This window comes from Carassius gibelio, chromosome B11, assembly GCF_023724105.1.
Source record: "Carassius gibelio isolate Cgi1373 ecotype wild population from Czech Republic chromosome B11, carGib1.2-hapl.c, whole genome shotgun sequence".
NCBI classification, from domain to species: Eukaryota; Metazoa; Chordata; class Actinopteri; order Cypriniformes; family Cyprinidae; genus Carassius; species Carassius gibelio.
Genome location: NC_068406.1, coordinates 9,111,574 through 9,136,603, shown reverse-complemented (window position 1 = coordinate 9,136,603; position 25,030 = coordinate 9,111,574). Strand labels below are relative to the sequence as shown.

The 25,030-nt window shown below is 36.5% G+C and overlaps 1 protein-coding gene across 11 annotated transcripts in view; it reads left to right on the top strand.

Moving 5' to 3' along the window:
* LOC127967855 (calmodulin-binding transcription activator 1) overlaps positions 1 to 25,030 on the top strand; it is a 289,173-nt gene that overhangs the window by 182,974 nt on the left and 81,169 nt on the right. The window lies entirely within an intron of this gene.

The following is a 25,030-nucleotide window of genomic DNA, read 5'->3' as shown; positions in this document are numbered from 1 at the left end:
AAACGGCTCACAAGAGTCATTTGTTTAAATGCTCGTACAAACAAATTGCTCTTATGAGTTGGTTCTTTAAAATAAACATTAAAAAAAAGTAAGAGTTCTTTTTGGTACTTATTTTGTCTGTTTTGGAGCTTGAATGCCCCTGGTCACTTTATATTTTTTTGTATTGAACAGAGCAGCATGAATTGAACCTGCTCACAAGAGTCATTTGCGTTTAATAAACTCGTCAAAATGGTTCAGTGATTCACTGAAGGTTTCAGCTCATGAGTCCCTTGTTTGAATGCTTATACAAAGAAATGGCCATCGTTAGTTCTTTCAATGAGTCATTCGAAACAAGTTGTATCAGTTACTTTTATGGTCCATTTTTTGAGCTTTAAATGCCCTTGCTCACTATATACTTTAGTTGTATTGCACAGAGCAGCACCTTTCTAAATGTTTGCAATGACATAATGATCAATTTTAAATAAGTAGTACTTTAAAAATGTAATTTCCAGGCAGATATAATGCTTCTAAAATACAAATTAAATACGAGCTGGTTCTTTTAATGAAGCCGTCAAAATGATTCACTGATTCATTAACAGAACCAACTCATAGGAGTCAATTGTTCACCTTTTTTATACAAACAAATGACTCTTACGGGCCGGTTCTTTTAATGAGTCAGTCCACAAGAGGCACTGAGATGCAAAAGAGTCAAAAGCTTCAAGAAATCAACTTGTTATAGTCATATATTTGAATGTTTGATCAAACAAATTGCTCTATAATAAGCAGATCAAAATAAGTTGTATGGGGTGCTTCAGTGGTGCCTTTTTGTCCATTTTGGAGCCTAATCTTCTCAGTGTATGTTTTTGTTGTTTGGAAAAGAACAGTGAGAAAATATCCTCACGTCAGCTCAAACATTTACGGAAATAAGTAAATGAAGACAGAAAGATCTTTTAAGTGAATGTAATTTCCAGCAGATGTAATGCTTGTATAACACAATTCTGCCATTTAGTACCACACAAACTGAGGAAATATGACAGGCATGAAATGTGTATTTGTCCATCTGTGAAAAGCATTATGTGTGGTGCCGATGGCGGACTCCACCATAGAACATCTCCAGGGGCATTTTTCAATGCGGATCATTCCTCCAAATTTGTTTGACATGTTGAAAACATTGTAGAAAATGGGTGGACAGCTGATGTTGAATCAATAGTCATACAAGATGTTTCTGTCTGGAGGGACGGTAGGTCTGAATGAACAAAGGCATTCTGACTGATGATCGTTTCACCTCTACTGGGCTAAAAGGGCAACTGGGGAGAGTCTTTTGGTTTGTTTTCTGGTTTGTTTGTCATATAATTACATATTAGGATGTTAAATCCTAAACTAGAACTATTTCCAGAGATTCGGCACTTTGGAAATCTGAATTTAATTTTCTATCAGCATTGGTAGATATTTCAGGCCGTTTGTGTGTTCAACTAATGAGCACATTTCTTATTTCTCAATCCAATCAAGTGAAGTAGGATACATTAGCTTACATTAGGACTTAAATCAGATTCAAATGTGTTTTATTTTGGCTCTATGAAACAAGAGGAAACACACATTTGTCCACTGAGGGGATTTTGGCACAATGACATAAATACCCAAAGGCTTGAGATAGAGAGAGAGAGAGAGAGAGAGAGAGAGAGAGAGAGAGAGAGAATTCAAATGAAAAAGCTCTGGAGGGCATCTCTGCAGATTCTTAATGGGAAATATTATTAAATCTGTAGCATATTTCCTCATTGTTTTAGTCAAGGTTTTTTTTTTTTTTTGAAAAAAAAAAACAAAACATTTTTACAAGCTCTTTCTTTCCTTAATTTTAACAGCATGTTTTTTTTTTTTTTCATTAAGACTACATGTGGATGAGCAACAAACAAATTACCCTCATCATCAAAAGATTCTCTGATTTATTAAAGGACACCTATTATGCCTCTTTTTATAAGATGTAATATATGTCTCAGGTGGCCACAGAATGTGTCTTTGCAGTTTTAGCTAAAAATACCCCAAATATAATTTTTGTATCATTCAGAATATACCTATTTTGAGTGGAAGCAGAAACACTGGTAGTTTTTTTGTTTGTTTGTTTGTTTTTTTGTGCATGTCTTTAAATGCAAATTTTCTGCTGCTCCCCACCCCCTTTTCTAGAATTGGGCTGTGTCTTTACGGTTCATACCTCAGATACTCTGCTAAAAACATCTTTCTGGTTTTAATTATCATGACTATTGTGCACATTGTGCACAGATATACACATTCGAAGCACGCACACAGACATCGGCTGTCACATGGCATGTGAGCACTAAACTAAGTTCTCTTTCATGTCTTTTTGCACTTAAATTGTCCAAAATAAATTGCTGTGTTGTTGTTTCTTTTTCAGTTATAGCACTTAAACATGGAAAAAGTCAGCAAATTCAATTGGTTTATACAAACAAATTACTAGCCCTGTAAGAGCTTTTCTTTTAATTAATCAGTCAAATAGATTCATGCATTCAGTCTTTCTTTCATTAGTTGTCTTTATGTCTTCTTATCTTCTCACGTTTAATTAAGACTGCAAACTCACAATAGACAGTAGGACCTTGAATGGTAGTGTCAGGAACCAGTTCACCAGAGTGCTTATAAAGAGACAGAAATCAACCCCAAACCTGCCCCTGAGTTCTCCATTATAAGCCATTCCTGTCCTCCGGACACCGAACACATTAAAGTGCTCTATAGATCCCCACACTCGCTCTGTTTGCTCTGATAAAAACTAAGCCATTTACCAGCATCCATTGGAGTCCCTGGTTACCTAGCGATGGTGGCAGTAGCCATGGGAGCGGTAGTCACAGCGACAGAGAGGATAATTGCAGTAGTTAGGTAGTTGCACTATTAAAGGAAACTAAGATCATGGAGCTGGGAATGAAGTCAGTGGTGTGTGTGTGTGTGTGTGTGTGTGTGTGTGTGTGTGTGTGTGTGTGTGTGTGTGTGTGTGTGTGTGTGTGCGTGTGTGTGGCCATGGTCATATTTTTTTTCTAAATTCTAAAGAAAGAAAATAAGAAATTGTTTTTTATATTTTTTTATATTGTTGTTATATATATATATATATATATATATATATATATATATATATATATATATATATATATAATTGTGTATTTAAATTATACAAAATTGTTAAATTATATATTACAACTATATGTTGTTCTGCAATTAATTTATGCCGAAAAAATAAGCATAAGTCTATTTATTTTCTCATTTTAATTTGTGCTTATTTTCTTCAGAGGCATAGTTTTACCATAATACATGTACAATATTTGAAATCTAATGACAATTTCCACATTTAAAAATATGAAATGCATAGAAAAAAAATTATAATGAAATTAATATCGGTGTAAAAATCATAATGATCCTTTTTATATTTATTTTAGCATTGAGGAACTTACTTGATTATTTGTAGTGGCAAGGAATATTTTAGTTTCACAGTCCCGTGGAATATTTCTGCAGTGAGGCGAACTGTTGTACCCGTAGCTCTTTTTAATCCGATTTGCTCTGTGCCATTTGCCTTAGTTTTTTCATCAGTTGTGATATTTAAGCCTATTATTTAGTTTAGTTTAGTTTGTCTTGTTTTGACAGGCTCCGTGAGACACGTGTGACATAGCGCGCATGCTGTCGTGGAAACTAATTCCACCAGCCCAAGTCATCTAGCAAATAAAGCCTCTGTTGTATGCATTATGATTGAATGTACACGCACATCTGTTGAGTGTAGACACACACATACACCCCCACCCGAAGACGTAACAGATGCGCATCCTTCGTGTGAGTTGTTCCGTTCGCCTGGAGACTCGCAGATTAAACCAACAGGAATAAATCAAGGCTATTAGAATGGCTGCTAATGCCTAGAGAGAGGTGGAGAAACATACAGGCTAATGCTGCTTGATTAAGGGAGGGAGACTGATCAAGAAACAGCCAGTGGAACTGGCACATCTTATGTCGTTTTTTGACATCCATGCCAGTAGGGGGACAGAGAGAACCAATCTAGTATGAACACCTAGTAAGCACACGTATGTTTCTGGGAAAATCTGTGATGTAGATCTTCATCTAGAAAGTGTTGTCATATTTATGCTTGAATATTTGATAAACAACTTTGATAAAAAAAAAAAAAAAACATATTTACTGTTCAAAAGTTGTTGTATTTTTAAAGTAGCATTTTTTATTTTATTTTATTTTTTATTTTTTTGCTCACCAAGGCTGCATTTATTTGATCAAAAATAAAAGTAAAAATGGTTATATTGTGAAATATTATTACAATTTAAAGTAACTGTTTTCTATTTGAATACAATGCTAAATGAATTTATTCCTGTGATGCAAAGCCGAATTTTGAGCATCATAACTCCAGTCTTCAGCATCACATGATCCTTCAGAAATCATTCGTATATGGTGTTTTCCTGCTCAAGAAACATGACTATTATTGCCAATGTTGGAAACAGTTGTGCTGCTTAAATTTTTTGCGAAAGGATGGTTTATAACGCAACTGTATTACTTTGCTATACAGTACATTGTGTCTAAACAAGATGTATTCACTGGCAAACCCGTGATTTAAACACATTTCATCCACATACACAGTGTTTTGCCAGCATTTCCTAAAGCCAAAATCTACTAAATGCATTCATGAACTTAAACCTCCCAGACTCGCGTACCCCCGGGAAGTTCCTACTTACAAGTTCAGAAGTTGTAATTATGCTGTGATGTAGCTTCAAGTGATTTAGGTTGGACTCACTTCTTTTATTCCCTTTCCAACAACAACAGGAAGCTTTTTAGCTCTAATACAACAAAATACACTAAACGGTAAAGGATGTACATTAGGTGTGTAATTGATGCTTTATCTGTATTTTATCATTTGTATGTGGCCATAAAGAATGATTGGAAATGTGGTTTAGTCTGGCGCCTCATAAACAACCTAAATAAGTAGTATTTCCCAGCAAGTCCTATAACTATTATTCATCTTCAGAAAACAAAATACGTAGTCAAGCTGTTTGGCCACTGTTACGACTTCTCCATGATTCTTTAATATAGTAAAAATTGCTTTAATGTAAATGAGAGAGTCTAACTGTGTTGCACTGTGGTTTCAAATATGCTAAGAGTGATTGTTGTGTAGTTAATAAGGTGTTCTGAGGATAGATATGTATAGGTGGATGTCACATTCGATCCATTCAGAGAAATCGATGCATCTGCCATCTTAGAACGAATGTGTCGTCAATCATAATAAAAATAAGTGAGTTTCTAAGATGTTCTTCGTAGATACTATCCAGTTGTTATAGTGTTCTGAGTGTTTACCAGTAGTTGAGTTAGTAGTTGAGTAGTTGGTTGCCAGAGTGTTTCTATGCAGTTTGTAAGATGTCATTGGTTGTTGCTATTCAGTCGTTATAGGGTTCTGAGTGGTTGCCAGGGTGTTGTTTTGGAGTTTGTAAGATGTTCTTGGTAGTTGTTATGTGGTTGTTGACTCAGAGGCCAGAACTAGACCAGCCGCAGTCCAGCAGAAGCCGTTGTCCAGGTTCGAGTGGTGGGACTCAGCAGGTGTGGTTGTGATAGTACTGATCTCTCCTCTTACGGATTCTTTCCACACCCCGCCTCCACGTCCTCACCGTCCGCTCAAATGAATGTGGAACTCACAGCAGGTAGGTGTATCGAACCCAGAGTCCCTGGTGTGGAGGCTGGAGAAGAAATAAAGGCAGAAATCCAAAAAGAAACTCTGTGAATGAATAAGACAATCGTGGGGGAGCCTATGAGGAGAACAGCGAGAGAGCTTGTGAGGTATAGAGCAGAAAAATAAAAGCGTATGGATTATTGCTAGAGCTTCTGGGAATTCTGGAAAAAAAAGAAAAGATGGCTGCCAATGGTGCTGGAAGCTGTCAACTTGTGTTTGTCATTGAGTTCCATTGCTCGCTAACTCTGTCCCGCTGACTTTCATATGCTTTTTGTGGACATGAAACAGCATATTGTACATTTGTCAAAGCTAATCTCACCCAGCTCAGGGAGCCAAAGTTTCCTGAAAAGAGGAACCATTTCCCCCAAATTATAACAGTCGGTATCAGCTCAGGCTAATGTGCTACTTCACATCTTGGTGTTAGAGCAGCGCCACCATAAACACATTAAAATTCTGTATAAACTTTTTTTTGATTGGGCTACAAGCACACACTAATTTGGAGGAATGTTTCTGTGCCACTTAAACCTAAATTGTTTAATTGTGAAAGGGGTTTCTGTGATTGCACAGATATAATGAATTCACAAACACTGCCATGTTTCATTTTTAAGATAAAATCGCTTGTGTAAGATGAGATGTAGCTCTTGGTTTCAGTTAGAGTCATTTGTGTCTGTGTCGCAATAGACATTAAAATAAATCCCTAGTCTAGAGAAAAAGCGTTGTAGCTAATAATAATAAATATTAATTTGGCTTGCTTTACCTCAGTCCACACAGTGCAAAAGAATGATTCAGTTTGAATGTAAAACTGGACTTTTTATCCATTTCGAAAAGTCGAATAGTCATTTGATATCAGATGACTTAAAGGGATAGTCCACAAAAATTAATTAATTAATTATTCACCCTCATATTGTTCATCATCTTTCGGAACAAAAAACAACTGTTAAAAGATGAGTTAATTTCCACAATAAAAATTTCCTGATAACTTACCCCTATGTCATCCATTATGTCTTTCTTTCTGCAGTTGAAAAGAAGTTAATATTTTTGAGGGAAAAATTCCAGGATTTTTCAACAGGTTGAAGGTCCAAATTGCAGGTTCAATACAGTTTCAAAGGGCTCTACATGATCCCAGCCAAAAAATAATAATACGTTTCTTAACTAGCAAAAAATCGGTCATATTCTAAAAAGATAAAAATAAAAAATACAAATGTATGTACTTTTTAACCACAAATCTTGCAGTAGCTCCAATGCATGCATTAAGTAATCACACACGCGTGATGTGGGCTGAAGTACAGACACGGTTTTAACAAAGTGAACATGCAAACCAAGTCAAATGCACTTTACATAAAAAGATAAAACAATGATGTCGGACGATTTTGAAGTTGGAAGAGAAAATTTGTGTTTTTCACCCTACCCCATCTTTTTATTATGAAATTTTTATTATGGAAGTGAACTAATCCTTAAAGAAAGCGGAAAAAAAAACATTGTCAGTGTTGCTTTCAGCTTGATTTTCTCTAAATGCTTTATGTGATTATGTATAGAATATTTTTAGCTAAATATTTTAACGAATTTCAAAAACTGATTAATCGATGATAGCCTACTGATTAATCTGTGAAATAATCAACGATTAGTCAATTAACCGTTTTAATAATCGTTTGATTATCAGAGTATCTATTGCGGCCCTACTGACTAACAATTGATCTAAAGTCAGTGGGCCGAGTATGTGTGGCCTGTTTGATAGGCGTCCACGTTCCTCTCTGTTTCTACCCAACAGGAAGCTTCCATAGATTATTTATCTGCGCTCGAAGGACTACGTGGCTCTTGCATTATTCACAGTGTAAAAAGCAAGAGAAGCAATTTGGTCCGGCGTTATGTTCAATAAGCATAGCATCAATCCCCAACCGTGACGCAGGGCTCCGGTCCAGGCTGTGGAGGAGGTCGGAGACATATAAAGTTGCCTTGTGTGCTTTCCACTCCTATCTATGGCTGTAAAACAGATAAGACGGATGGCAGCCAGTGTGGTTTCCCGAGCAAAAAGATGCAATCACGTTGGACTCACCCGGGATAATCGAGGGTGGGGAAATAATATTTTATTCAATCAATGAGGGTCAGTATTCTGTGATGGACTGTTGTGATCTCCCTGTCATGTTTTCTCTTCCGTTCTCTTTTGAATCTCCTGCGAGTCTGTTTTCTTTGTCTCTCAGACTACATATAATATTCTTGCTGAATAATCCATTTTGGAGCCAGATGGAGGATTGGTTTACGTGCATGCAGACACACACTCACCTATATATAAATATGTGTGTACTCACACACACTGATACAGGCGATGTCTTAAGACCCAATCGATACGCCTCTCTTCTGCAAAGGCTGAAGGAGCCATTGAGATCATTCTTGGCTCGTGGCCACAAGCTCTTTTATCCTTCAAAGTGTGTGTGTGTGTGTGTGTGTGGCCTTCCAGTATTGATGTTGTGGTGTGTGCCATGTCTGTGTTTTATTGAGTTTGTGTACAGTGTGTTGTGAATGCTGTGTGTGTCTTTGACTCAATGTACGAAATGAAGAGAGAGCCCATATATGTTATAACCTCTAGAGGAGCAACTAATGCAATCATTTCTCCTCTCTATACTAATGAGCATCATTTATATTTTGTTGATGTTAAAAATGGGGTTGAGTTTTTTTTTTTTTTTTTTTTTTTTTTAGTAAAACAATTAAATAAAACATAAAATACCTAATTAAAAAAAAAACACAATTTAAAGCTATAAATTTACATATATGTATATTTATATAAACAAGTATTTCTATTTAACTATTTTCTGCATTTTAATTAATTATTTTAATGTAATTAAATATTTTAAATCCAATATATATACATATATATATATATATATATAATTTAATATTTTAGTTAAATATTTTATATCCTTAAGTCGACAAAATCTTCCATAAAAAGACTGATGTAATGAAAAATGTAAGTTCAGTAAGTGAAGTCTGATTTTGGTTCAGTAACCACTTTGGATGATTCACTGATTTAATTCAGTGAAGGATTTGACAGACTGATTAAAACAAAAAGATTAAAAGAACCAGCTTGTGGGAGTCATTTGTGAATTGCATTAGACTGGTCACACTGTATGCTTTTGATTCATTGAAAGAACTGGCTCATGAGAGTCATTTGTTTGTTAATTTGATTGCACAACTGCTGCATAGCACACAAGAACCAGCTTTAGCGTGGAATGCACCACTCACATGTTCCTTTAAACATGTTAAAACTAGTAAAACATTACTATTTCACAGCACGTCTTATTTTATTTTATGTCCATATGTATCCCATTGAGTTTTTCATCTAGACAAACATGTGACTCTTTGATTTAGAACGTCTAACAAGCCTTTCCTACAGAGCGGCAAATTGAGTCGCTTTTCAGGCTTTAAACTTTGTGTTTTTTGTGGCATGACAGGCAGGTTACGCTTGCATGTGGCCGCTAATACCCTCCCGAACATGTACGGTTGATCCGTGGAGCTCAAAAGACCCATCCGAGTAAACACACTAAACGCTCATAAACACATACCGTACTGACTCGTTCTGCCAGACATCTGACGTGAAACACAAAAACAGAATTACGTTCTCAATCCGGAGAGGCCTTTCAATGCGTAAATCACAGAGGAGAAATGCGCAGCTCATGCAAGTGTGCAAAATAAAGTCTCCAGAGGACAGAACAAGAAAACACAGAGAGAGAGCGAGAGGTATTAAGCAATAAGGCATTTATGGATGTTCAGTCTTGTGATTTTAAGCTCTGTTCCAAAACCTAGTGAGCTGCCTTTACTTACAAGTGACAGATTTGGAACACTCTACAGACAGCAACTATCATGCAAATAGCACCTACTGTATGAGACACACAGGACACTTGACTCCTGTTGAGTAAAATAACGTTAGGTAAGATGGGCCATTTTACTGACATTGTTTATTGAATTACTGTATATGAATCTATATTTATAATCGGTTTTACCCTCTACCACAGTGGCTACAATGGAATTCAGAAATATCAGTATTTGGGTTTTTCTGAAGCTTTGACTGTGTTTACAGTGTGCAATATAACGTGTTCATGTTTCGTGTGTAAAAAAACACAGAATTTTTTTCACACAATTCACTTATCCGTATACCGCTGTTTCCACTGTCATAAAAATGGGCTGATGTCTTCCTTGTTCTATGAAGTCCCTCCTTCAGAAATACATAACGAGTTCTGATTGTGCCAGCGGCTCCTGTGTTGTGATTCGACAGCAGCTTAGCGCGCGCCGCCCTCCTGGAAATGCGATTGGACAATTTTTTGAGAAACAAGTGGGGAGGATTTGTTTTGAAAACCTGGCAATCCTGATCTGAATGCACGTGCTGGAGATGTACTTCTAATCACAGAACGCCTTTACTGATGAGATGCACATGAAAATCGCATTCGATTTTCTACTCGGCGCTACCATCTAGTTAACAAAGCTAAACAGCGTTGCCCTTTGTGTAATAAGTTACAGAAACTGTTAAACGCACCAACTTAAATAATAAAATACACTTACAGGTTGTGGTCCATAAACAACGCCAAAGAGGGGATTGCTCCATCTTTCAAGAATAATCTTTGTGCGAATCCGGCATTAAACTGATTGAGATTGAGGAAGCTGTCCTCAGCAAAATGTGCTGTACATAGTTTTACATGTGGATTATAATTTTCGGGAACTGAGTTAAACATAATTTGTAACCATCTCTAAGTACAGCGTCCCTGGGAAGGCCAAACAAGAGTCGTTTCGACGACATGGCGACAAACGCACTCTTCAAATGCAGTTCTTCCTCCTCCTCCGTGCGAGCACAACATGACCACGCCCACTTTTTGTGTATTCCTGTGGGCGGAGGTTAGTCATAAAATGGTTTTAGTGACGTCATTCCTGCAGGAAGTAGAGGGATGTAGTCCAAACTGGTCGTTAAATGTAGGCGAATTCTGTTAAATTAAATATCTCGCTTGGCAGAGAAGTTTGAACTTTAGAATTTTACAGATATTATTTATACTCTAACAACAACATTACACACTAAATAAGGTTTGAAACATTGGATCACGAAGAACGGGACCTTTAACATGAATGTATTGTCCAATCAGCATATAGGACCAAAGCTGTCCATTCTGTGTGCTTAAACACGATGTGAGGGCAGTCAGGAAGAAAAAAGAGAAACGGAGCGAGAGAACTCGAGTGGAAGATACACAGCCTCAGGCAAACAGAAAACAATTGTTTCACTTCCAACCTTAACCTATTTCACCTTTAAACAGCAGATCTCTTTCACTCAATAAATTTCTGCACATTGGCTGTGGAGTGCAGTGGAAAAGGGATTTTAGATCCGCCTTTCATTTTAGAATTTTCTCACTCTCTGTTTTTCTACTTTGGCTTTGTTTACATGCCACTGTTTATTTTTTTATTGTCTTCTGTTGTGAGGACTTGTGGACTTCACACATTGAAAACACATGGGGGCGGCTTCACTAAACAATCAGATGATGGAGAAGAGCGTTAGAAATGGGCATGTGTCCAGACCTGCCATGAGGAGCTTTTTTCACATGTAAAAGAGCCAGTGTGTAGGATTTCTTTAGAATGGAAGCTTGCTTGTACCATTCAAAAAATAGTGTGACAGAAATTTGCAATTCTGACAAAAAGCCAGAATTGCGAGACAAACTTGTCATAATGGTGAGTTCATATCTTTATAACAGGGAACTGTTGTTACGAAGTCAGAATTATGAGATATAAACTCGCAATTTCAAAGAAAATAGTATTATTATTGTTATTATTATTATTATTATTATTTTAGAATTGGATTTTATTACCCATAATTACAGTTTATATCTCAAAATTCTCCAGGGAAAGTTATCATTATTTTTTTTTAAATTTTTAAAAATATACATGTGAATCATTACCCACATTTTTTTTTTTTTTTTTGGATGAATGAAACATTTTTTTTCAGTGTGAGAAATGAAGTAAAAATTGTGAGATGTAAACTCGCAATTGCAAGGAAAAGTCAAACCTGCGAGTTACTACCACACTATTCTGAGAAAGAAATGAAATCGCGAGATGTAAACTCACAAATGCGAAAAAGTCAGAATTGTGAGAAAAAAAGTACATTTTGGGAAAATTGTCAGAATTGCAAGATATAATCTCACAATTGTGAAAAAAATCCTTTTTTTGTGTCAAAAATGGGCTTCCATACTTCAGTTAATCAGCCTTTAAGACAAGACAAGACCATTCTTAGTAAATTATATTCGTAGAATCTTGGAAAGTCATTCAAACTCCCAGAACAGAGCCATATACATGCATATAATAACAAATCCAAAACATGTCCGCTCGCCCGTTCTCTCTCCCCACTCCACCCTCTGCCTTCTGCATAAACGCATTCATTTGCATCCTTCAAATCCACAGACAACAGAAGATGACACCCAAAAGGCCATGACAAGAAACACACGTTCACATTTGCATGTGAGCCTCCCTTGTCCCCTGCTCTGCAATGTCTGCTTGTCAGAGATTGTTTTTGCCACTTAAATATTGTTGGTGTTTTCTGCTGATTAACTGCAGGACTGATGACAAACCTGTGCTGTTAAAAGCAATGGCGAATCTTACTCCGTCGTCCCGTCCTGCTCAATGAGTTACTAGGTTGTGCTGCTCTGCTAGTCCACTGATTCAGGGGTCAATAGGTCAACTGCAGGCCGCCCGCCCCGCGACCTCTCATCAATCTCTGTCGTTATGGTAACTGTGATGCTTCAGGTAGAGCAGACGTGTGATTATCCACGAATAGGTTTTCCCAGCTGAACTCCCACTGTCTTCTGACACGATATGGAAGAGAAAATTGTCCCGAGATGAGCACGGACAAGTGATTCACTGGCGGCCAGTGACTCATCACCCGCTGTTCTTTTATTTGTCAGTGTCCAGTCATCATGACAGTGGGCTTTATGTCATCTCAGTTTAGAGCCCAGAATGCTCATTTAGGGACCCAGAATATGGTTTAGATGCATTTGTATGCAGTAAACAGAAAATCATTGTGTCTGCTCTTGTCTTAGAGAGTTGTTTTATTTCTATGAAAATTTTAATATAAAAAAGTTAATTATATAAAAATAATTGAGAACATTGTTATTATTATTACTACTACTACTTTGTATTATTTTGTTAATTATTATTATTATTATTATTATTATTATTACTACTACTACTAAGATGAAAGAGTTATTTTAATACTGGTAAAAAAAAAAAAAAAAAAAAGTGTGAATGCACTGCAAGCCACTTTGGATAAAAGCATCTGCTTAATGCATAAATGTAAATATAATATTGTTGGTGATATAAATCACATTAGTCTGCATTAATCTTATAAATCACTTTTTTTTGTTTATTAATAATTATATAATATAATAATATACATGATTAATAACATTTATCATTATAATAATTATTGTTTATTATTTGTTATTATGATGTATTTAATATTATTCATATTAAAATAAATATACATTTTTATATTATAGGTGATATTATGAATCACATTAGTCTACATTAGTCTTATAAAACACAGTTTATTTATTTATTATTATTATTATTATTTTGTAGAATTATTTATATTGTTGCTCCATTTTAAAAGTGTAAACAGTTATAATATATATATATATATATATATATATATATATATATATATATATATATATATATATATATATATATATATATATATATATAATATAGCAGAAAAGCCTGATAATATATGAATATGGGATTTGGTGTGCTGTTATTTTTTTTTATTTTTGTAAGCCCAATATAGAGTCCAAGAAGACTTCACTTCCAGTGTCTTACACTACCAAAAATGATTAGGAATGAAGAAATGACACATGACCAAGTCTGCTGGAAATGGGGGGAAAAAATAGCATTATATCATAAAAATTAAATCAAAATGCTATAGTATATATCATCATAACTGCAGATCGTAAAAGCCTCCTTCTCTTCCTCGAGGTCCACGTCTGTTTGTTAGCTGATGATTTGTGAGTTTGAGCATAACACACTGTCTCTCTGCTCTAATTAAGCACATTTTAGCAGGACCGTGGCCTGGTGGCGGCACACAGGCAGGCAGAGCGTCACGCTTTCCACTTTCCCTCGAACAGCTCGCAGACAGCGCAGACTTCCCTCCTCTGAGCTCCAAGTTTGCATAATTACCCAGGTAATTGCAGAGTAATTGGCGGCGTCACCTGCTCCCATGATGCGCCAGCATTGTTTTATCAACAGCTGGAATCAAACCTGCGTGAGGAGAGCGATGAGGAGAGAGAGAGAGATGCTTTAGAAAGAAAGAGGGTAGAAAGTTGGCTGCCTGAGGGACAGTTACCCATTCGTTATGAATGGAAATGTATGTAAATTCACTCTGCCCACAGCCAAAAAAAGACAAGAAGGCAAGGAGAGGAAGTTGTGAATGCAGAAGGAAAGAAAAGGTGAAGAGAACACAAGAAAATCAAGGAGAAGTAAATAAACGAAAGACAAAGAAGTGCGTGACTGAGACGCCGAGTGAGAAGAGAAGAGAGATCATGTCTGTCTCCAGGGGAGAAAACGAGGTGTCAGTCTGTCGCTCTTTCTCTAGCTGTGAGGCTGTAGATGAGAAGAGAGTATTTGGTGTATTATTCATCCTGTTTAATAGACTGGGCTTGTTTAAAACCTGCAGGATAGTAGAGAAACACCTCTAAATGAAGTTTTTGTCATCATGTACTTGTGATGTTTCTTTCTTCCATGGAACAGAAAAGATGAAAAATGCTAGAACCTTTGACATTGTTGATGTGTTGTGCAAGCGAGATTTCCAGTGAGTAATGACTTTTCATTTCCTGTGTAGCCTCATAAAATGTATATTTTTACATTTGTGGGTGTTTTTTGTTTTTTGCTCTGGTCATTGTGGAATATTTTTTTTCTTCTTTTGTGTACCATTGGAAAAACAAAAAGCATATGGATTTGGTTAAACGTTAAGTGTGAATTTTTCCTTTTAAAATCAACATGAAATTTAAATAAATGAGAAAATTCGATAAGAAAATATTAAAAACTGTTGATTTTGAGGTTTTCAAATACTAATATACACTGCCTTTAAGTTTCTGTCTCTTATACACACAAAGGCTGCAATTATTTAATCAAAGATAATGTAAAACTAGTGTGAAATATTATTACATTTAAAAAAAAGTTTTCTATTTTAAAATATTTTAAAATGTAATTAAATTTTGTGAAATGATGCTGAATTTTCAACATTATTTCTCCAGTCGTCAGTGTCACATGATCCTTCTGGAACCATTCTAATATACTGATTTGATGCACAAGAAAAAAATCTTTATTTTATCTACTATCACTTTTGATTAATGAAATGCATCTTTGCCGAATAAAAGTACAGAAGTGTAAATAGAGTATGAGGAAGAGTTATAGAGATACTGGTGTGTTAATAATGGAGTTCCTTGACTCTTAACAGTCCAGATGGAGTAACACCTTGAGCCGTGTCCTTGTGCTCGCAAACAACACAAACGCCTCCTACACAGCAGCCTCGACACACATTGTGCATCAAGACTCTAAGAAGTTCTGGTGAACTGCAAAACAATGCCTGCATTGGCGCAAATGTTGACCCATTCGTCATTCATAGAGCAACATCCGCTGTATAACTGAATGAGCTTTCATTTATTCATGACATGCACTTGAGTAGATCTACATGAAGCATGTGGTTTATGGCCAAACTAATAGGACGGCACATGTTTAGGCAGGAACACGGCGAAGGACGCTGGAATTCACAGTCAAGGTCGTTACTCCTATTAACCACTGCTGATTCGTTTGCAACATCCGACAGAATTATAGAGTGAGGCGTAATCTGAGAGAGCCCACATCTCCCCAGCTGCTCGTTACATCCCGCCGATACACACAGGAGGCGACGGACACACACATTCTCTCGGCGTCTGGAGAATCGCTGCTGTCTGGTTGTGGCACAGCAGCATCTGCTGGTGAAAGAGATGCACAGGCTTCAATTCCCTCAGCGAGGCAGGTTTTTGCATCCTTATTCCACACAAGCACAAATATAGCCCTCTACTTTTAACATGTAATGCTCATCCACATTCACACACATCAGTGGGGCCACCGAGGTTCATCTTCGCTAACGGTCTCGGTTCCACCGTGACCAGGTTTTTGCGGAGGGCGGCTGTGCTCCCAGAGCCCTGCGGGGGTAATGAGAGGAAATCCTCCCTGCTGAATTGATTCCCAAGTTGAAGACGAATAGAGAAAAACTGCCTCAGCCAGCACGTCTGGCAGTGAGCTTGTCATGTGGAACGCAAAGGTGAGGATTTGGAGCGGTTTGGGGCAAACGCGCATGTTTATTTGAGGTGCAGCTTGGCTGTGGTGGGATTATCTTGCAAGGCAAAATGAAAGCGTCATTCAAAGCTGAGGAAATTGGTGTAAATCATTAGTAAAAGGCAGATCGGTGCATTTATGATCAGGTTTGTATGTATTAGAATGCAGTGGTTCAGTTATGATACTAAATTCCACTGTACACAGTTTAATTGAGATTGCCGTTAAAATTCCAGAATGCTAAATTTGAATTTGAATGTAGAATTAAAATGAATCGACATTCACATGATTGTAATTTTTTACCTAGAAAAGTACAATTTGTCAAGGACATTTTTGAATCTGGGCCTTAAAAAGCCTAGCTTAAAAATATTGAAGTTTGAATGTTTACAGGATGGATGTATAAACGTATTATTTTATGTCATCATATTTAATAAATTAGCAGAATGAAAGAACGCTTCATTTCCCAGAATTAGCTGTGTTGAATTCCTTTTTAGAGAGAAATTTGGAAATTTCCAGAGTTTATCGTCATAGTTCAGTAAACTTCTGAAAGGAAACTACAACATATTATGTTTCTATTTATGATAACTTGCTGTCTTACATATCATTGAGGCTGAGAAAAGAACAAAACACTGCATACAACAGGTAGCTAAATTCCGTTATGGCTGTTTTCAATGTCCATGAAGTACAGTAAATATTTTTACATGGCTTTTTAAAAATGTCCGGCAGACAGTTTTTCGTATGCATTTGGCCAATCAGTGTACACTTACATCACTGGTAGTTCCTACAGAACTCTTTTAGGTCCTACTCTGAAGTAAGTTCCCTTAAATGGAGTTCCTCGAACCAAATATTTTCCTACTGTAGTTCCTGTGGTGCGAACACGCGGGTTCTTCCACCAATAGTTCTAGAAACTATTAAAAAAAAAAGGTTCCTCCGGTGTCAAAGCCCCTATGGTCATTCTGAAAAGCCTAAGCAAAGTCTGTCATCAAAGTATTTCAGTATAATTGCCACCCAGTCAGAACTGTCTTACATAACTGCATTCCCAAACAGCAGGCATCCACCTCCGAAAGCAATGACCACATTTATTGTGTTTGTCTGCTCGCTCTGAGGCGCAAGTTATGTATTATATATGGAAATGATTATGTTCAGTGGCTTCTCCTAATTTTCTTAGTGATGTTTAGTGTCAGTTTATCGGGAAGTGGCAATTTTGTTCTCTTTGCCTCGTTGGATGGAAACAGTGGTTGCTTGCAATTTTGCGCATAAGTTAAATTCGCGACTTTAAGAAATGTAACTGGTGCATTTCTTGGAGTTTCGAATGTTGGTAAAGAAATTAAATTGCATTTGCCCAAAGTACTTTTGCTTGTGTTACATGAATGAGGCTCATTGTTCAAGCTTTGGTCCAACCCCATATTTGGTCCAACCTGCATTTTGAGGATGGTATTTGCCTAAAATTCTTCACCGTTGGCCTGCAGGTTTGGCCACAGTTTCCGGCCACTGCAAACTTTTGAAATTCTGAAAAAGCCAGCACATTTGTTTTAGGAGAGTGAGAGTGCCTGACCTATCAGAAAGATGATACCTGTTTCCCTTTTCTCTCCATTTTTCGCACTTGTTTCCTCTGGTGTTTCTTCTCTCTCTCTCGCTCTGCTAACATCACACCCACCCGCCGTAGAAATTCATTCTCGTTTCGAACATGCTTCGATTGGAACTGCACTTGATGTATCTCCGGTCGCCAAACAAGAGCGAGTGTCTTGCTGTTTGTATTTCCAGTGCGATTCATTTACCATGTCATGTTACGCCATCCCTTTTTATGCTAATGCACTTGTCACAGTCTATTTTAGCTCTGACGCTGGCATTTGTTTTGCGTCGGCCCCGTTTTAGCGAACGCACAAGTTTTGCATTCGGATCTAAAGTGCTTTCTATCGCCTTCGGAAGAAATGGCAGTTGAAAAAGCATTTGGAAAGCTCATAAAGGGTGGAATATGTAATGCGTGTAGTTTTTCTTCCTCTCTCTCCCCCTCCCCCTTCTGTCTCTCGCTCACTTGAAATCCATCCAGTTGGTTTGGTGGTAATTGAATCTTAGCTGTCTGGCCCAGAAAGGCAGTGTGCAGGAGTTTAGTTCGGTTGTCCCATTTTGCTTTTGTGATGTGTGTGCGCCTGCGCTTCTGGTGCACTGGGACTCGAAGCGAGGGCTCATGGGATAGATTGTCCTTATGGACGCTGTGCTGTGGTCATCTTAGATGGATTATTGTAGCATACTATCAGACGAGTCCTACAAAAAACGTATCTCTGTGTTGGATTAGTCTGTCTGCTGCATTGTGAAGTTCCTGCTACTTTATTTAGAGGAATAATTCATCATTTGCTCGCCCACGCATCTTAAACCCACATGACTTTCTTACATGAAACAAGGAGGACTAGGAATCCAAAAATATTAAATAAAGTACCCTGATGCAACTTGCTATATGCCAAGTCTTCTGAAGAATATGATAGCTTTATGTGAGCATTTTTCTGAAGTTGTCTGCTCAAAATAGTCACAAAGAAACTAAATGTATTTCATTGCTATCAGATGTCATATAGGTTCTCATGTATCTTGAGGTGTCATGATTGAACTAAAAGAAGAGACAAGTTTATTCAAGCCTTTTATTTAAGCCATTGAGGTGAGAGGTGTTCTTTAACACAATTTCTCACCAAGAGAGCATTTATTTGAAAAAAAAATAATAATAATAATATATATATATATATATATATATATATATATATATATATATATTAGGAGATATCAGTCAAATATTTTTTTCTAAAACTTTCTCCGCCTTCTTTGAAGCTCCTATGAAATAACAAGAGAGAAAATACTGTCAAATTCCACAGTATGATGAATAAATGTTAATGGTAACACTTTAGAATAAGATGTCATTTGTTAACATTAATGTATTAACTAACATGAATGAACAATGAACAATACATTTATTACACAATTTATAAATCTTTATTAATGTAAATAAAAATAGAGTCATTAATTGTTCATTCATTCATTTGTGTTAGTTCATAGTGCAGTCATGTGGAAATATTGTTCATTACTATTTATGTTATTTATTTATGTTAACTAATGAACCTTATTGAAGAATGACTGCAGATGAGGCATTAAGTGCAAATCACTGCAACCAACTTAACATTTTACAGAGTTTAATGTAGCAATGTGATCGCTCAGTTTTCAAGGTGTAACTGTTAATAGATTTGAACAAAGAAATAAAGTGTTACTACGCCGTATTGATTGCAAATACACTGTTAACAGTTTAATGTAACGTTTCCCATTCTGTGACCAGTGTTAATTTCGTTGACTAAATATTTTCATCATTATTTTCGTCACTAATATATTTTTGCAGACGAAAACGAAACGAAAACTAAAAAAGAAGCCACTGATGGAGACTAAAACTGTGACTAAATTGATTGACATTATCGTCAACGAATAAAGGACGAGACGAAAATAGACTGTGATGAAAATCAAATCAGCAGACGGGAGAGATGCGAGGAATGAGCAAAAGAACCGGCAAAACGGAACAGGCGAGACTGCATGAGAGAAGAGAACCAATCAGAGCCTGACTTATTGAGACGTGAAGCGAAGGTTTTCAGTTTTCAAATGATCTCCTGGGAAGTCGGCATTCGAAGAGGTGATGTCTAAAAAGAGCGACAAAATGTCCACAGCTCACTTCACGTTTGACGACGAACAAAACAAAACAAAGCGTAAAGCACGCGGAGCCCTCATTCGTGGCAAGAACACAACCAATTTGAAAAGACATTTACAGACGAGCCACCTGGACATTTTCTCAAATGTAATTTCACAATGATGTTCTTTTGTTTATTGAGCTAAGCAAAATTGGAATAGTGCAGTGCGTAGATGTTGTAGCATTAAATATTACGAACTGAAAAGTACTGTAAAATAGCCCATTCTTCAAGTTAGATGAGAGCACAATACTAATACATAATATTATGATACATACATTTGATTAATACTAATGTTTAGTATATTTTATAATGTTCTACTTGTTGACAATATCACAAATATTTCTATATTAGTCATGTGAAACATGAATGTTCACATCCTATCATTATACATACTAATCTAGCAATATTGTAGTATTTAAAACATACAATATTGCTAGACAAATGAATACCTTATAAAATCTTGTTACTTTTTTTATCCACCCAACTTATTAAATATTTACTTTAAATGTATGCACTTATTGTTCAGCTCAGCTGTAAGCTTTAAGGTCCTGGACCTAACTTTTTTCTTTTATTGATGGTCAATTGGCAGCTAGTTATTGTTTACATTATCATGACAGTGTTTGTTGCTGCATACAAGCTTTTGAATCGAAATAAAGACACGGTTGTGTTGAAATAAAGTTGAATTTGTGTTTTATATATTTTGGTTAAGTTTGTTTCCTATGCCAGCTGTAAAAAATTGTCTAGTAAATCTGTTATTGATTTTAGTCTTATTTTAGTCGACTAAAATACCAAGCAATTTTAGTCGACTAAAATAAGACTAAAATTAAAACAAATCAGATGACTAAAACTTGACTAAAACTAAAAAGAATTATAGTCAAAAGACTAAGACTAAAACTACATTAAAATTTCGTGTCAAAATTAACACTGTCTGTGACTAGTAAAATAATGGCAACTTACTCTGATGGACACAGGTCTACTCAAAGCAGCTGCAAATGCTGCGTCTTCTTTTTGTGTGACAGGTGTCAGCGTTAAGGCACAATACTGCCACCTGGGAACTGGAGTATTTACATGTGGCGCTATCATAATGTTGTGTTCACACCAAACGCGAATAGAGAGTAAAATTTGCCTCTACCACGTCTAGTTTGCGGATTGAACATTTTGAATGCATTCGCACGTCTAGAGCGAAATAGATGCGCGTCAGAATCAAGAGGTTGAAGCGAAATTGACGCGCATATGAGGCGAAATCCGCTTCTTGTGGGAGGGGCAAGATGGCAATGTTGATCTAGCATTCGAGGCTTTTCCGCTTTTCCTGCAGACGTCCTCTGAAAAAAACACATTATCTTGTTAGCGAAAATTAGGGGAAAAATAGTAATAGTGAAAATTACGTGAAGGCCGTGGGTCGATAAATGTGTATGTGACTCAAAAGTGAAATGTGTATTTACAACAGACTCTTCCAAGCAAGGTCATTTTTATTCCTGTCTCTATAGAAATATGAACTTGTGTCATATAGCTCCGGGTGACTGGTCACTGGCGATATCAGTCGTTCCTCCATGTTGAATGAGTTACTCCGGGTGGGCCTGTCGTCACAGCAGCAAGTAGGCTCCTGATTGGTTAAAGTGGCGCGAATTGATGCCACAGTTAAACATTTTCAACCTGGGCATCAGACGTGAACTAGATGCACAAATGAGTCGTATTCGCGTCTTCCGCACTGCACTTAACGCCTCATTCGTGCCACAAGACCTCCAGACACGCATAAACGCGTCTTTACATTGAAATCATTTGCGCCAGATGCTCTATCCCCATTTGGTGTGAATGCAGTAGGTCAGGGTAACCGCTGATCTACTGGGATTTTCACAGACAACCATCTCTAGGGTTTTACTGAGAATGGACCGTAAAAGAGAAAATATCCAGTGAGCGGATGTTGTGTGGACGAAAATGCCTTGGTGATGTCAGAGGTCAAAGGGGAATATGCAGACTGGTTAGAGAAGATAGAGAGACAACAGTAACTAATAACCACTCGTTACAACCAAGATATGCAGAAAAAAATGCACAAAGTTTCCTTTGAGGGTTAGGGTTAGGTGTAGGGTTGGTGTTGGGCCATAGAATATACAGTTTGTACTGTATAAAAACCATTACGCCTATGGGATGTCCCCACTTTTCACAAAAACAAACGCGCGCGTGTGTGTGTGTGTGTGTATAGCTCCTCACTAGACTTAATTTCTCTAGCAAATAAAGAGCTGTAGAGACTGGTGACTTGCCTGAGGTAAATACTATGTGACATTTTGTTCACAAACTGTTTTACTGATGTCTTTCCATGGTTGAAAAACTGATTATATGAGGCATGAGATGTTAATTTATGTTTATTTCGTGTTAAATGTAAGATGTAAAGAGGAAGGGATGATCGCATTATATAAAACTGGAAGTTCACAATGACATTCCACTCAAGCAGTGGTTAAAACAACGCTGTATTTATTCGGTATACACCTCTAATATATAATATGTATTACCATACCATATATATAGCAGTGTAGAAAACTGTTTAAATATTGTTACTGTTTTCACATGCAAGGAGGTTAGCCAGAAAATCAGAAATCATCTTAATAGGGTTACAGTTGCAAAAACAGCTTGTTGAATTCTCAGGGTCAAAGAATGAGGATGATAAACTCAATTATGACTGATTTTGGTGCTTGGAAACCTTGACTAACATTGTAAGTGGACTTCTGGGAAAACTTTGCCTGAGTTTAAAAGTTTTCTCAATGATATTCATTGTACGTTCCCCATGAATATTCATGAAGGTCGCTAAACTTCTTCAGCAATATATTTTTGCCCATCACTCCCCCTGACACGGAGAGCTCATCAACAGCGCGCTCACTCACTCACCGCTGACAGACAGACAGGTGGGAGAGGAGTCCGTCAGAGAGACAGGCCAGACAGACTGACAGGAGCGCTCCACAAACTCTCAAGGAGACAAACTCCCAGGAGAAGAGGAAAAATGACGAACTAATTACAGGCGACAAATGTTCGTTCTGGCCTTCAGATACAAACAACCACCCAGTCGCAGGCACAGACATGCAAAACTAATTTCTGCCCACTGGGTGACTTTTCTTCTGTCAAAAACAAATGGTTGGCATACATTAAAAAAAATTGTAAAGCTCATCTAACAGGTTATGGATAATAAATGATATTAATAAAAGGATAATAAAGGTAAGCATGTGAGCTGTGTCATTATAAAGTGGGTAATTTGAGTTTGAGATCAGTGGTTTGCTCATACTTTGTAACCTTAAGTATGAGCAATAGTATGGCCCTATGATTGTCATGATATGAAAAATGCAAACAGAATCATGGAATCCAGTCATAAAAGTAGAAATTACTTTATTATGCAAAATGCCAATGAATTTGGCATAGGGATAAGTTTTGGTAAATATTAAAGCTAATGTTGTAAAAAAAAATTGGCGCGATTAATCACATCCAAAATATATGTTTTTTTTATTTATATAAATTATATGAATATAAATATATACATGTACATATTTTCAAAATGTATGCTGTATGCGTGTGTATTCATTTATACATAATAAATATACACAGTACACACACATATACCATGTAACAAAAACTTATTTTGAATGCGATTAATCGCGATTAATCATTTGACAGCACTAATTAAAGTACAAAAACACTATTCAATATTTATGAACTATAGTCAGAAACTGGGAAAGTTACTTTGGAAATGTAATAGGTTACAAATTACAAGTTACCCTATTTAAAAATGTAATAAGTACTGTAACCATTTCAATAACTGTATTAAAGTAACGTAACTGATTACATTTGATTACTTGTATTATATTTACATTTCGTCATGTATATTTCATCGAAATTTACATTTTATCCGAAGTGACTTCAATCAAACCAACTTTCAAAATCTTTGATCTCCTGAATTAAAATTATAATAATTTAATTTGAAAGCACAGCCACCACCAATCAGACTTCAGCACCTCTTTTTACTTTCAGATAAATAACAGATTTATAATCATAAAACCTCTGTTGTGCAGCATTTTGTTAGCAAAAATGTAATTTGACTACATCTTAAAAGATTAATTAAATTGTCAAAGTTTTATGCAGTCATTTGATTATTGCTGTTTTTTATTTGTATTAAGTAATAAAATCCAGAATCCAGAATAGATTCTGAAATAAATAAAACAATTTAGAAATTTAAAAATCTGTAACATAACATTGTTAGTTCCATGAAGTCAGTTAATAATAAAAATGTAATGAAGCCATTAAAAATTAAATCAAAAACATGGAATTTTGGGAATAAGATGGATTTCATAGTGGCCTACAGAAGTAACCGTGATGCTTACCTTAGCAAATGCCACTAAAATCTGTTGCACCAGCAAGTTTGATTGACCTACACAGAATTCAACATGGCTTCCAAAGCTGTCTGCTTCCTCCCGGACCTCAAGACTGACGGAAGAAAGTCACAGTGAAGGTCTTTTCAGATTTCTGGACGGATTGTTGAAGGTGGCTGAAGTTTGTGTTTGTGTGTGTGTTTGTGCGACGCCCTTTAAAATCTTTCTCCAGCTCTGCGGATCTGTGTAAGGCTGCAGGCTAGTGTGCAGATCTTATTTTCTGATAAGTTTCCGTGATGTCTGGGATTTTGTGGCCCTCTAACAGGTCGTAGAACAAGGCTGCAGCTCACGGGCACGACCGATGGAAAGAGCGTGGACGCTTGGCGCTAATCCCTCTGAGAGCGGCGGGACACACATGTCGCCTCCCATAGATGTGTGTTTGTTTGTGTGAGCGAGATAAGAGTGCAGATGTGCGTAAATTAATGATATGCAGAACTTGAAGTCCTGTATAATTAGTCTCTGACACGATCAGCAGGCCCACACTGAATCTGCATTCTTCACATCCTCCGGCATGTTTGTTTATTAAATATTTAGCTGGATCTGATTTATGTTTTAGCCAGTAAGAATACAGTACTGTCAGTTCCACTTAACACATTTTACTATATTTAAATCTGCAATTTGTTCTCCAAATACAGAGGTAAAATATACAGATCTGGTTCGACCAGTCAAATGTGCCAACTTTTCCTGAAATCCTGAAAATATTTAAAACAAGATTTTTTTGGAAGGCATATTCAGTCTTGATTTCAGAGAAATATAATGAAATGTATTATGGTTTATGTTTAAAACAAGGGTAAAAAAGTAAAAAAAACTTTAAATTAATCTTGTCTAAAAAATATTTTATATATATATATATATATATATATATATATATATATATA